Source organism: Chlorocebus sabaeus, chromosome 25, assembly GCF_047675955.1.
Source record: "Chlorocebus sabaeus isolate Y175 chromosome 25, mChlSab1.0.hap1, whole genome shotgun sequence".
NCBI classification, from domain to species: Eukaryota; Metazoa; Chordata; class Mammalia; order Primates; family Cercopithecidae; genus Chlorocebus; species Chlorocebus sabaeus.
In genome coordinates, this window is record NC_132928.1 from 17,016,330 (window position 1) to 17,029,109 (window position 12,780).

Genomic DNA, 12,780 nt, shown 5'->3' on the forward strand with positions numbered 1-12,780 from the left:
TACGAAAATTAGCTGGGCATGGTGGCACTCACCTGTAATCTCAGCTACTTGGGAGACTGAGGCAGGAGAATCACTTGAACTCGGGAAGCGGAGGTTGCAGTGAGCCGAGATTGTGCCACTGCACTCCAGCCTGGGAGACAGAACAGGACTCCATCTCAAAACAAAACAAAACAAAACAAAACAAACAAACAAAAACTACAAACTGGGTGCAGTGTATACTGCTCGGGTGATGAGTGCATCAAAATCTCACAAATCACCACCAAAGAACTTACTCATGTAACCAAACACCACCTGTTCCCCAGTAACCTATGGAAATATTTTTTTAAATTTTACATATGAACACTTAAAAAAAAAGAGAAAGAGAGAGAGATCAATCACTGCAACCTGGAATTTACATTCCACTTATACCTTCCAAGCACACCCCACTGGACAATTTTTAAATGCATTAACAATCGCTATCTATTTAATCCTTACGCATACCCTGTCGGGTCGACCTTGACACTTGGTTGGCCCCTTATCAACCTTCTTGTGCTTGTTTCCTGTTTCTCTTCCCCATCAGACTGTAAGTTCCCTGAAAGCAGGGACCTGGTACCCCTTATTTGCCTTGTATCACAGGTGTCTGGGACTTTGTCCTGTGCTACCCTAATTGTAAACACTGGCCTCACTTTGCCACCAAGGAAACTCAGACTCAGAGACATTACGGATCTTGCTCAAGATCCCACAGTGAATAGCACTGGAGCTGGGCTTCCAGGCTGGAGTCTGACCCTGTGAACCATGGCTCACACTCACCCTTCTAGATAGTGCTGTTTCAAGGCACACGTATCACAAGAGAGGTACACCTGTGGCCATCTGGGAGCTGCAATAGTGGCCAAGCCTTCCCAGTGGGCAGCAGCTGGGGTAGGGAAGGGGCAGCCAGTCCATGAAAGGGCTGAGCACAGAGTGAGGCCAAGAAGCATCACTGACAGGAGGTAGCATAGACTCTGGGCTAAACGTCCAAATTCTGGCCCTACTTAGGAACCATGTGACTCTGAGCATCTGCCTCTTCACGAATAGGTCAATTTCACTGATTAAAAGTACGAGACAGCTAAACCCTTGTGTGGCCATTCATACAAGTGAGTTATTCTGAACTTCAGTTTCTCATTTGTAAAGTGGGAACAATTCCTCATGGGGTTGTCATGAGGATTATATGGATTAATACTTATAGAGTACTTGGTACAGTAACTGGCCCACAATAGTAGGAGGTTGGGCGGAGTAACAGACAGCACCAAACAAGTAAATATCCACAGGATGGAGTGTGCATGCACACAGACCAGCCACCTCAGCATTCCCAGTTATGAAGAGTGAGAACATGTATGGAAATTCCCAGTGATAGATCCATTAGCCAAATATTCTGTATCAACCTTTACTGCATAAAAATCCACCCCAAAATTTAACTGCTTAGAACACTCACTCTCTTATGGCTCATAATTCTTAGGTTGGCATCAGCTGGGCAGTTTCTGTTTGTCTCACCTGGGTTCACTCACAGGGCTGCAGTCAGCTGGGAGGTCAGCTGGGGGCTGGTTGGTCTAGGGCAGGTTATTCAACCTCAGCACTGCTGATGTTTGAGACCAGGAATTCTTTATTATGGGGGGACTGTCCCGCGCATTATAAGATGTGTAGCAGCATCTCTGGCCTCTGCCCACTAGATGCCAGTAGGACAGCCAAAAATATCTCCAGTCATTACCAGATCTTCCCGGGGGGAACAAGTCGTCCTTTGGTTGAGAATAACTGGGAACTAGTGGAACTCAGCAGGCATGACTTGTCTTTGCTCCCTGGTCTCACCTTCCAGCAGGCTAGCCCAGACTTCTTCCTGCAATAGCAGAAGGGATCCCAGCAGCAAGAGGGAGCAAGCCCTGATCCACCAGTGCCTGTCAAGCCTTTGCTTGTATCACATGTGCTGACGTTCCATTGGTCAAAACAAATCCCATGGTCAAGCCCAGAGCCAGTGTGGGCAGGGACAACACAATGATGTAGAAACAAGGAGGCATCTTGATTGGGAGCCATTGCTATAACGATCTTCCACAGTCATTTTTCCACCATAACAAGGATCCATGTTGCCAGTGAGCATATGGTAACAGGGAAGGTGCCACGTGACCTAGGCTCTCTATCTCTCTGTGAGCTCATCTGCATAATAAAGGAGGGGCTGATTCTGAGTGGTCCCTGGGCTCTGAGACATGGCTGATCTCACACAACCAGTGGGTGCCACCCCAGGGGAGCGCTGGTCCTAGCACAACCCAAGCTGGTGTTACCTGCCCCACTGGCCCTTCCAAACGGCCTTCTCAGACTGCAAAACCTGGGATTTAAAAACAGGAGCAGTCTAAAATACCTTATAGTCCTACACTAGCTTATAGTTCTTAAAAAACTTCCCTATACTTTCTGAGATAACATCCATATTCTCTGAGGTAACATAATGCTTAAACCCTCAAACTACAGAAGCTTACTACAATACAAAAAAATTTTTGTTGAGACAGAGTCTTGCTCTGTTGCCCAGGTTGGAATGCAGTGGCGCAGTCTCAGCTCACTACAACCTCCACCTTCTGGGTTCAAACAATTGTCCTGCCTCAGCCTCCCAAGTAGCTGGGACTACAGGCTCCTGCCACCATGCCCAGCTAATTTTTGTGTTTTTAGTAGAGGCAGGGTTTCACCATGTTGGCCAGGCTGGTCTCGAACTCCTGACCTCAAATTATCCACCCACATCGGCCTCCCAAAGTTCTGGGATTACAGGTATGAGTCACTGCACCTGGCCCACAGTAAAATCTGATGTAGTTCACTGCATGGTGTAGCTGACCCTGGTTGTGGGGAGAAAATGCTGTCATTCAGGAGCCCAGCCTGAGAAGACACTCCCCTTTTTCATACTTGAGCAATGACATCCTATGGCCAGACAAGAGGAAAAGGCAGAGAGCCACACGGGAAGCTACCGTGAGTGGGACAGGCCCAGGAGTGGCCACCTCCCTCTCCCCACATTCCACAGGCCAGACCTCAGTGAACATGGAGCAGGAGGCTGGAAATCAGAAAAAGGAACTCAGAGTTCCTTCCTCAGAGACGTTTCTGCCATGAAAACACATTTCCTCAATGTGTCCCCACAAGATCTCTAGAAGGAGGGCATGTTCCTACATGTGCCCGGCTGTGGTCTCAGTGTGTGGAGAGAGTAGAGACTGAATCCAAAAGCCAAGACAGAGCTTCTTTGTCTTTCTACCTGATTAAACACACACACACACATACACACACACACACACACACACGTATGTATGTATGTATGTATGTATCCAAACCCTGTAGGGTTTCTTTAATTTCTGTGATCTGGTTTCTGGCATTCGCACCTCATCAGTTTCTTCTGTGCTCTGGGGTGAGGCCTGGGTTGACTCCGTGGAGTGTGGTATGGCTGGGAAAGGGGCTGGGAGGAGCCATTTCTCTTGGTAGCACTCCTGCTGTCCCCTGCTCAGGCTTAGGATGCCAGTGCTATCATTGTCCTTCCTTCTTCTCCTCACCCTTGAAATCTGGGTGATTTCATCTCCTCAATACTCCTGCCTCAGCCATCTCCTCCATTCCCACTGCCACTATTCCAGATCACACCACCATTACCAACTCCAGTCCACCTTCCTCCCAGGCTTTGGAGTCAAGTATCAGCCCTGCGGCTTGTTATTTTCATTGTGAGCCTAGCAATAGAGAAAGGCCTTTAGAATGTGCTAATAAGGAGAGGAAGCAACTCTGAGTGCTGCAGGGAGGTGGGTTGGGGCAGGCAGGGAGGAGATACTTCCCAGAGCAGGTCAAGAGAGCCAGGCCTTGAAAACTGCTTGGAATCTCGGCAGGTGTGGTGGTGGGGAGGCCGTTGGGGAAGGCAGGAGGTGTGATGCCGCATTGTGGTTCAGGGAGGGTCAGCTGGTATATTGCTGAAGGGCAGGATTTCCACTGGCTCATCTCTGCCTTCCCAGATGAGTTCCTGTCTGTCCTGCCCCATGCTGAGTGTCTCACTCGTCACTGAGCATCAGGGGCACCATGCCAGTGCTCTGCCCTGTGGTATCTCCACCTCCCCACCATCTCCCTGAGTCATGTCCATGGTGCATACTTCAAGAGTTTCCATTAAATAGCTGTGGGCAGCCCACAAAAGAACTCCTGGGCCTGGTTCAACTCCGTCAGAGGCCTTCTCCTCTGTGGGCCTCAGTTTTCCCAACTGTCAAGTGAGTTGACTTCTAAGGCATAAGGGAGCCCTATGCCAGGAGGGTGAAGCCCACAGGCTACAAAGTCAAGATATCTGGGTACAAATCTCCAGCTTTCTAAGTGACTTTGGGCAAGTAAATTAATACCTCTAAGCCTCAGTTTTCTTGTTTGCAAAAGATACCAATACTCCAAAACCTAGTCAGAACACCTTAAGTAGGAGCCAAAGAATTCAATTGCACAAAACTTGGAGTCTCCTTATGGTGAGAATAAAGAAGAGATGTGGAGCATGGAGTCAGTTGTGTTGTATCTGAATTCAATTATTGTAAGCTTTTATAGTTGGATTCTTGTGGATAAAATGTGTTACATGTCAAATGCTTGACACAGTGTCTTAGTCTGTTTTCTGCTGCTATAACAAAATACCACAGACTAGGTATTTTGTAAAGAAGATAAATTTATGACTTCTGGTTCTGGAGACTGGGAAGTCCAAGAGCATGGCACTGCCATCTGGCAAGGGTCTTCCTCTCGTGTCATCCCATGGCAAATAGGCAGAAGAGCAAGAGAATATGTGTGTAGAAGAGAGAGAAAGAGAGAGAAAGGGAGAGAGAGCATGCTTTTTATAACAAAACCACTTCCTGAGATAACTAAACCATTCCCATAATAAGGGCATTAATTCATGTATGATGATGGAGCCCCCATGACCTAATCACTTATTAAAGGCCCCACCTCTAAATACTATTGCAATGGCAATTAAGTTTCAACATGAGTTTTGGCAGGGACATTCAAACCATAGCATACAGTAAGTATGCAATGAAAGTGACTAATTAGTGGTAGTAAGACAAGAGCTGAAGTGTGGGCACACTGAGAAACAATTCAAGGTTCCATTTGGGATCAGGTCAGGCTCAGACCCTGGCAGGGCCAAGCTGGCACTCTCAGTCCCAGAAGCCTGCAGGCCTAACACTCCAGTTGTTTTCAGCTGCTCCGTCCACGATTAGGTCCTAGAGGTCTTAAGGAAAACCCTGACTTGGGCATTATGTCTGGGCAGGCAAAGAAGAAAGGTCTTTCAAATTCTCCAGGTGCTGGGGGGAAGTGAATGGAGATATCCGTTAGAGACCGCTCTGCTCCTTTTTGTTAAAAATGCTCAGAACTATGTTCATGGTTAATAACCCAAGCAGTTATTCCCCTTTTGGTTTCTGTCACAAGAGAAAACCTAAGCTTCTCTTTGTCCAAGGGGGAAAGCAGTATCTGGACAAAGCTGGCTCCTGCCTCTCCAGCCCTAGTGAAGCACACCCCTTGTCCCACCAGCCTGGGGCCCTCTCCCCTCCACAGGAGGAATAGGGCTGCCAGCCTCCTGCTCCCCACACTCCTCATTGTGACCAGCTGTGAATGCCAGCACACTAAGGGACACCTTAAGTTAGGAGCCTAAGTCCCAGGAACATCCCAGAGAAAAATTGGGAGGAGACCCTGAAGGCCTCCTTTGTTGCAGACAAACTGAAGCCCATGCTTCCCTGGCTGATTCTTCTCTCCCTCTTTGCTGGTTTCTTCTCACCTCCTCACCTGCTCTCTGAATGTTGATGTGCCCCAGAGCTAGTGCTTGGACACACACACACAGCCCATCTCAGCGATCTCACCCAGGACTGCGGCTTTATGTACCATGTAGAGGTACATGCAGATGACTTTCAAATGTGTATGTCCAGCCCAGACCCTCTCCCGAACTCCAGACTCATTCATCCAACTGTCCACTCATGGCTTCCACGGGGAGGTCGAAGAGGTATCTCCAACCTCACAGGTCTAAAACAGAGTTCCTGATCTTTCCTCCTCCTACAGTCTTCTCTACTAGAATTCATGGCATTTCCATCATTGCTCAGGCCAAAAGCCTTGAAGTCACACCTGGCCTCTGTTACTCTCATCCCCACACCCAATCTGTCAGCAAAACCTTCGGCCTGCATACAGATTCTGACCACTTCTCCCCATCTCCCCCACCACCCCTGCCTCGTCTGCAATACTCTCCTTACAGGTCTCTCGGCCTCCACGTTTGTGCTTCTGCAGTCGGCTGTGAACTAACTCAGCCGCCAGACCACCCTGGGAAGGCGAAAGTCAGCAGAGGTCCCTCCTCAGCTCACAGCCCTCCAGTGGTGTCCCCTTCCATTCGGAGTAAGAGCCAATGTCATCACAACAGCCCAAGTTCCCTCTCGCTTTCAGCACCTAGCACTGTCTCCCTGCTCACTCTGCTCCAGACACAGTGGCCGCAAATCCACCAGGCTCAGTCCTCCCTTGTGGCCCTTGGCATTGGTGTCTCCTCTGCTTGGGACCCTTCCTCCCTGTATCTGTGTGGCTATCTCCCTGCACTACTGGGCACGTCTTCATTTCATGTCTTTAGTCAAATACCACCTTTTGGCCAGGCACAGTGGCTCATGCCTGTAATCCCAGCACTTTGGGAGGCTAAGGTGGGCAAATCACTTGAGATCAGAAGTTTGAGACCAACCTGGCCAACATAGCAAAACCCCGTCACTACTAAAAATACAAAATTGAGCCAGTTGCGGTGGCGTGTGCCTGTAGTCCCAGCTATTCGGGAGGCTGAGGCAGGGAAATCACTTGGACCCGGGAGGCACAGGTTGCAGTGAGCTGAGATCACGCCACTGCACTCCAGCCTGGGTGACAGAGCAATACTCCGTCTCAAAAAAAAAAGAAAAAAAGAAAAAAAACACCCACCTTTTGGTGGGGACTTCTCTAACCTCCTTAATTAAATTGCACCCTTCTTCTATACCCCCCTTTTGATTTTTCTCCATGACATTTATCACAATCAAACATACTAAATGCTTACTGCATTTTTTTTATTATTTGTCCCTTCTGACTTGAATGTAACTTATAAGTTATCTGAGAGTAGAGATTATTGTCTCACACATAGCAAGCACTCAATAAATATTTGTCAAGTGAATGAATGAAATCAATGGCTCTAGTGTATCTGTATTGAGTTTTCCCTTGAATACAATTGCACTTAGCACGTCAAGCTGGGTGCCAATGAATAGAAGGACAAAAGAAACACCTTACACCATCATGTGCAGTTGTTCCTTTGGTTGAGGGATGCTGAGGCCCTGCAAGGGGGAGGATATCCCAAAGCATCACAGCACGTTGCCTTTAGAGCTGGGACTGAGACCTCATCCCCAAGTTTCCCGGACAGGGCCTGTCCTCTGGTCCCCCTCCCGCCCGTGACCACAGAAAGGCCACTGCCTTCTGACAACAATTTCCAGTCTCCTGAGCTATAAATTTAGAATGAGGAACCTACAGAAAACAAGTAAATTAAGTATGAGGAGGGGGTATTTTTAGCTTTGCTGGTTTCCAAGTGCATGCATCTATACAAAGCTCTGTAAGTATGGCTATATATAGGCATACTTATCAGGAAACCAGTTGAGTGAGTGGTGGGTCAGCTTTTCTGGGGGTGGCTGAGTGAGCCTGTTGCAACACAGATGGTTTTGAACCAGAGTGGCTGATTCCAAGGAACTGGCCCTGCTTGAGTCATCTGGAAGCTCCACACCTCACTTCAGGAGTTCAGAAAGAGTAAGAGGAGTTAGATCCTCTTTTTCCTTCTCAATCAGCCAGAAGCACCAGTGAAACCCAAAGTCCACCCAGCTAGTGACTGACAAAAGCTTTTATGGTCAAAATCTCCCTAGTGCTCAATTGTTCTCTCCTTGGGGGCAGATGAGGATTCTGAAGCAGGGGTCTGAGCAGAAACCTGGAGCTTCTGCATCCTTGATGGACCCGACAAGCCTCTCTGGGCTTTGGTTCCTTTGGCTACCAGGACATTTCTCAGACTTCGGATCAAGCCTGGGTGAGCATGGAGCACTACCTATCAGCCCAGGCACTCTGTCTGCATATGTGAACTCGTTTCATACAACTCTACAGGGAGATACTTTTATTACTTTTATTGTTGTCCCCATTTTACAGTTGGAGAAAGCATGGCAAAGAGTAACATGCCCACAACTCACAGCACAAGGGCAGACCCAAGCCGTCTAGCTCCACAGCTGCTGCCTAGAACTATCAGCATAAGCCCCTGACTGCAGGCCACGCAACCTGAGTCAAAGTCCAAACTATATGCAGGCTTCATTCCTTCAGCAAGTATTTACTGAGCATCTACTATGTTGTAGGGCATTTCTGAGGCTCTGAGATTCATAGCTGGATCCAGGGTTGGATGCTGCGAACCTTTGGCTGGACACTGAGCTAAGTAATGCATGTGGAACAATCCCACTGGCTGCTTGTGGAAACTGAATGAGGGCAGGACTAGTTCCTCTCATTTGAGGCAGCCTGAGCGAGGTATCCTGACCAATGCAGTAGAAATATAGGCTAGTTCCCCCTGTGCAGAGCCAAAGCACCAAGCACTGAGGTTGGAGGAGACTTATGTTGGATATAGTGTGGGGAGATAGGATACGAACACAAACAAGTAAACAACATACTTAAAGATGATTATAAAGGCTGTTGATTAAATGTAACAAGGAAATGAGACTGTTATGGGTCGAACTATGTTCCCACAAAATCTTTACATGTTCTGCACGAACCCCTAGTACACTCATTTGGAGACAGGATCTTTCTTTTAATTTTTTTTTTTTTTTTTTTTTTTTGAGACAAAGTCTCGCTCTGTCGCCCAGGCTGGAGTGCAGTGGTGGGAAAAGATAGGGTCTTTACAGAGGTAATCAAATTAAAATGAAGTCACTAGGGTGGGCCCTAATCCAATACGACTGGTGTCCTTATAAAAGGGAAATTTGGAGACAGACATGTGCCAAGAAAAATGCATGTGAAGATGAAGGCGGAGACTGAAGCGACGTGTCTATAAGCCAAGGAACACCAGAGATTGCCAGCAAACCATTAGGAGCCAGGAGAGAGGGCTGGGGCAGATTCTCCCTACAGCCCCTGGGGGACCAACCCTGACCTTGGACTTGGAATTCCCGGAATTGTCGACAGTACAGTTCTGTTGCTTTTAAGTAACTCAGTTAGTGGCAATTTGTTACAGCAGCCACCACAAACTAATATAGGGACAAAGAGTGTCAGGGGAAGAATAGGATTTTGGCTACCAGATCAGATAAGGTCTATCTGAAGAGGTGACACTGGGGCTGAGACCTGACTTTTCAAAAGGAGATGGCCGTGGGAAGAGCTGAAGAAAATCCTCATTCCAGAGATGTAAACAAACCTGCCCTGATGGCAGCAAAGCTGGAAGGTGTGTGTCTGGAGTCAGACGAGGGAGGGTGGACAGGTTCAAGGAGAGAGCAGAAGGAAGGCAGGGCCCCGGAGCAGGTAGGGACTTTTACGGGTCTTGCTGGGAAACCAAGGCGGGGAGTGGTTTTAGGCAAAGAGTGATGTGAGACCCTACTTTCCCCTTGAAAAGATCCCGCTGGCTGCCCCATGGAAAGTGGACTTGAGGGTGAGGCAGGGGAAAGCCGGCTGGGAAGGTGAGGCTCAGGTTCAGCTGCAAAGTGATGGAGGCTCAGATGAGGGGTCTGGTGGAGGAACAGGGAAGTGGTCTGGTTGGTGATAAACTCTGGAGGCAGAATTCCAACAGGACTTGCTGGTGGACCCACTGTGTGATAAGACAAAAAGAGGAGTCAACTGTGACCCTTACAATTTAGGTCTGAGCAACGGACTGGACAGCACTGCCTTTTACAGTGGGATAATGAAGGGGTAGAGCGGAGAGTTGTTCTGAAGAGGGACAGCTGGCCTCAATCCAAACATGACTTCTAAAATGAGGCCAAGTTGAAGATTGAAGAAACAGAGTTCCTGTCCTAGAACTCAAAGCCTGAGGGACACAGATGTGTAAACAATAGCAATACAACATGTGAAGGAGCAGGTGACACTCACAGCTGTGGGAGTGATTCTGGGGAAGTTGGACAGAAGAGGAAAGGTTTTTGTTTTGTTTTGTCAAAAACCATTTCTGAGTTACATAAGTGTTACAAAAACAGTACGAAGAATTCCCGATACCCTTCACCCACTTTCCCCAAATGTTAACATCTTACACATTTACAATGCATCATCGAAAACAGGAAATTGACATTAACTACAAACCTCATTCGAATTTTGTCAATTGCCCCACTAATGTCCTTATCTGACCAGGAGCCGATCCAGGATCACATAGAGCGTTTAGTTGCCAAGCTTCCTCGTCTCCTCTAGTCTGGGATAGTTCCTCAACTTACACTTTCATGACCTTCAAACGTTTGAAGAATACTAGACACTTACTTTGTAGAATGTCCTTCAATTTGGGTTTGGCTGGTATTTCCTCAGGTTGTGAATTAATTAGTTATTTTTTTAATTTGCTTATTTATTTATTTTGAGACAGGGTCTTGCTCTGTCACCCAGGCTGCTGTGCAGTGGCACAATCTTGGCTCACTGCAACTTCCGCCTCCCGGGTTCAGGTGATCCTCCCACTTCAGCTTCCTGAGCAGCTGGGACTACAGGCATACTCCACAGCATGCTACAACTAACTTTTAAATTATTTATAGAGACAGGGTCTCCCTATGTTGCCCAGGCTGATCTCAAACTTCTGGACTCAAACAATCCTCCTGCCTCAGCTTCCCAAAGTGCGGAGATTACAGGCATGAGCCACCACGCTCAGCAGGATTTTTTAAGAGCACCACAGAAGTTTATGTTGTGCCTTTCTTGGGGCATCATATCAGATGGTACATGAGGTTGATATGCTCTATTATTTATTATGTTAACTCTGATCACCTGGCTAAGGTGGAATCTGCCACATTTTTTCTACCATAAAGTGACTACTTTCCTCTTTGCAATTACTAACCATCTTATGGGAAGGCGCTTTGAGATAATGTAAGCATCTTGTTTCTCTACAGTTTCACTCATGAGTGTTTGTTTCCATTGATGATTCTTGCTTAAAACAACTATAATGGTGAGTGTTTGCCGAGTGTTTTCTATTTCCATCATGCCTTCTAATTCCTACTAGTTATAATCCTACTTTAAGGAAGAACTGTTCCTTCTCCCCTGTTTATTTACTTATTCAAATATTTACCTCTATTGGTATAGACTCATTACTTCTTGCTTTATCCTTACGCTATAAGTTATAATCTATATAACTTCAGCCCTTTCAGGTTGGCTCCTGGGTTCAAGAGGAAAGTTCTGAGCTAGGTCATGAACAAGGCATGGGGGCTTGTTAGAGAAGAGGGACAGGAAAGGCTTCCAGGCCTGAGGAAGCCTTGAGGACAGGCAGGGGCTATATAGCTAGCACCTTCTGAGGATGTTGGCTGCCTCTGAGCTGGCTGGTCCTCACTACAAGGGCCAGGAGGATGCAGCTCGGGTGGACACGTCTTGCTCGGGTGGACAGAGCTCCACAGAACGCCATGTCCATGTGGGCTTCACCCCCAGCAGGACTTCCTCAAGGATCTTCCGGAGCTGCAGCCATGAATTCCCAGCCCTCAGGGTGTTAGTGTATCCACCTGGATTTGCTCAAGAGAAGCCCTCCACCGTGTCCATGAACCCCTCCCACCACCTCCTGCCTGTCATTGCTCTGCCAGACTGGATATCACCCAGGGCTGTGGTGTCCCCACTGCTCTGCCTGTGTCTGAAGGGTGTTTCCTGGACTTCTTTGCCTGAAGAACTTGTACCAGGGGAGGCTATGGAGTGGCAGAACCATGTGTCGTACAGATTATTTAGCACACTGGCTCTTGTTTTGACTTGTACGTTGTCATTTTCTCAATCCAGGGCCTCTGTGAAGTCTTGAGTGGTTGCCCAGTAGGCTAAACAGAAGGGAGTGAGTGAAGGGGGGGGAGGAATGGCAGTTGCAGGACCACCAGTCTGGTCAAGGCCCCAGTTGGTAGGGATGGAGCTGGGCCCTGGAGGGAAAATGGCTTTTCTAAGGTCACAGGGACAGTTGGTGGCTAAGCAGAACTAAAAGCCAGTGTCCAGGTCCTTCTCACCATTCCACATTCCCAATCCACTCTGCTTCTTGTTTATCAGCTACTGATGAGGCCACAGTCCGGGTGTACGGGTCCATTTCTCTCATTTCCCCTGCAGGCAGAGAGATGGAGGCCAACCTTCTGGCCCCTTTCTGGGCCAGGGCCTCTAGGCACATGGGCAGCGCTGACCACTTGCCCACAGGGAAGGGGAATGTCCTGGGTCACGTAGCAATCGCAAGGCTGAGGGCAAGTCTGGGATCCTCTTGCAGCCTCTCCACTGTAGGCCCATGACCTCACCCAGACCAGCGCTAAGTCAGCCACCCCTTCTTCCATCTCTTCTTCCTCTTCCTTCCATCCCAGAAGGGAAATGGGGCCCATCTTTTCTTCTTTTTAAATTTCAAATTAAGGGCTGGATGCTGTGGCTCAGTTATAATCCCAGGAATTTGGGAGACTGAGGCAGAAGGATCACTTGAGGCCAGGAGTTTGAGAGCAGCCTGGGCAACATAGCAAGAACCCATCTCTATTTTTTTAATTTAAAAAATTAAAAATAAATAAATAGATTTCAAAGGAAGCTTACAGTAGGTTAAACATTCACATGATTCAAAATTCAAAACGTACAGAAGTTATGCTATGAGAAGTCTCCTTCCTGAGCCTATCCTATGGATACTCCCTTTCCAGCTGTGGTTAGTTTCTC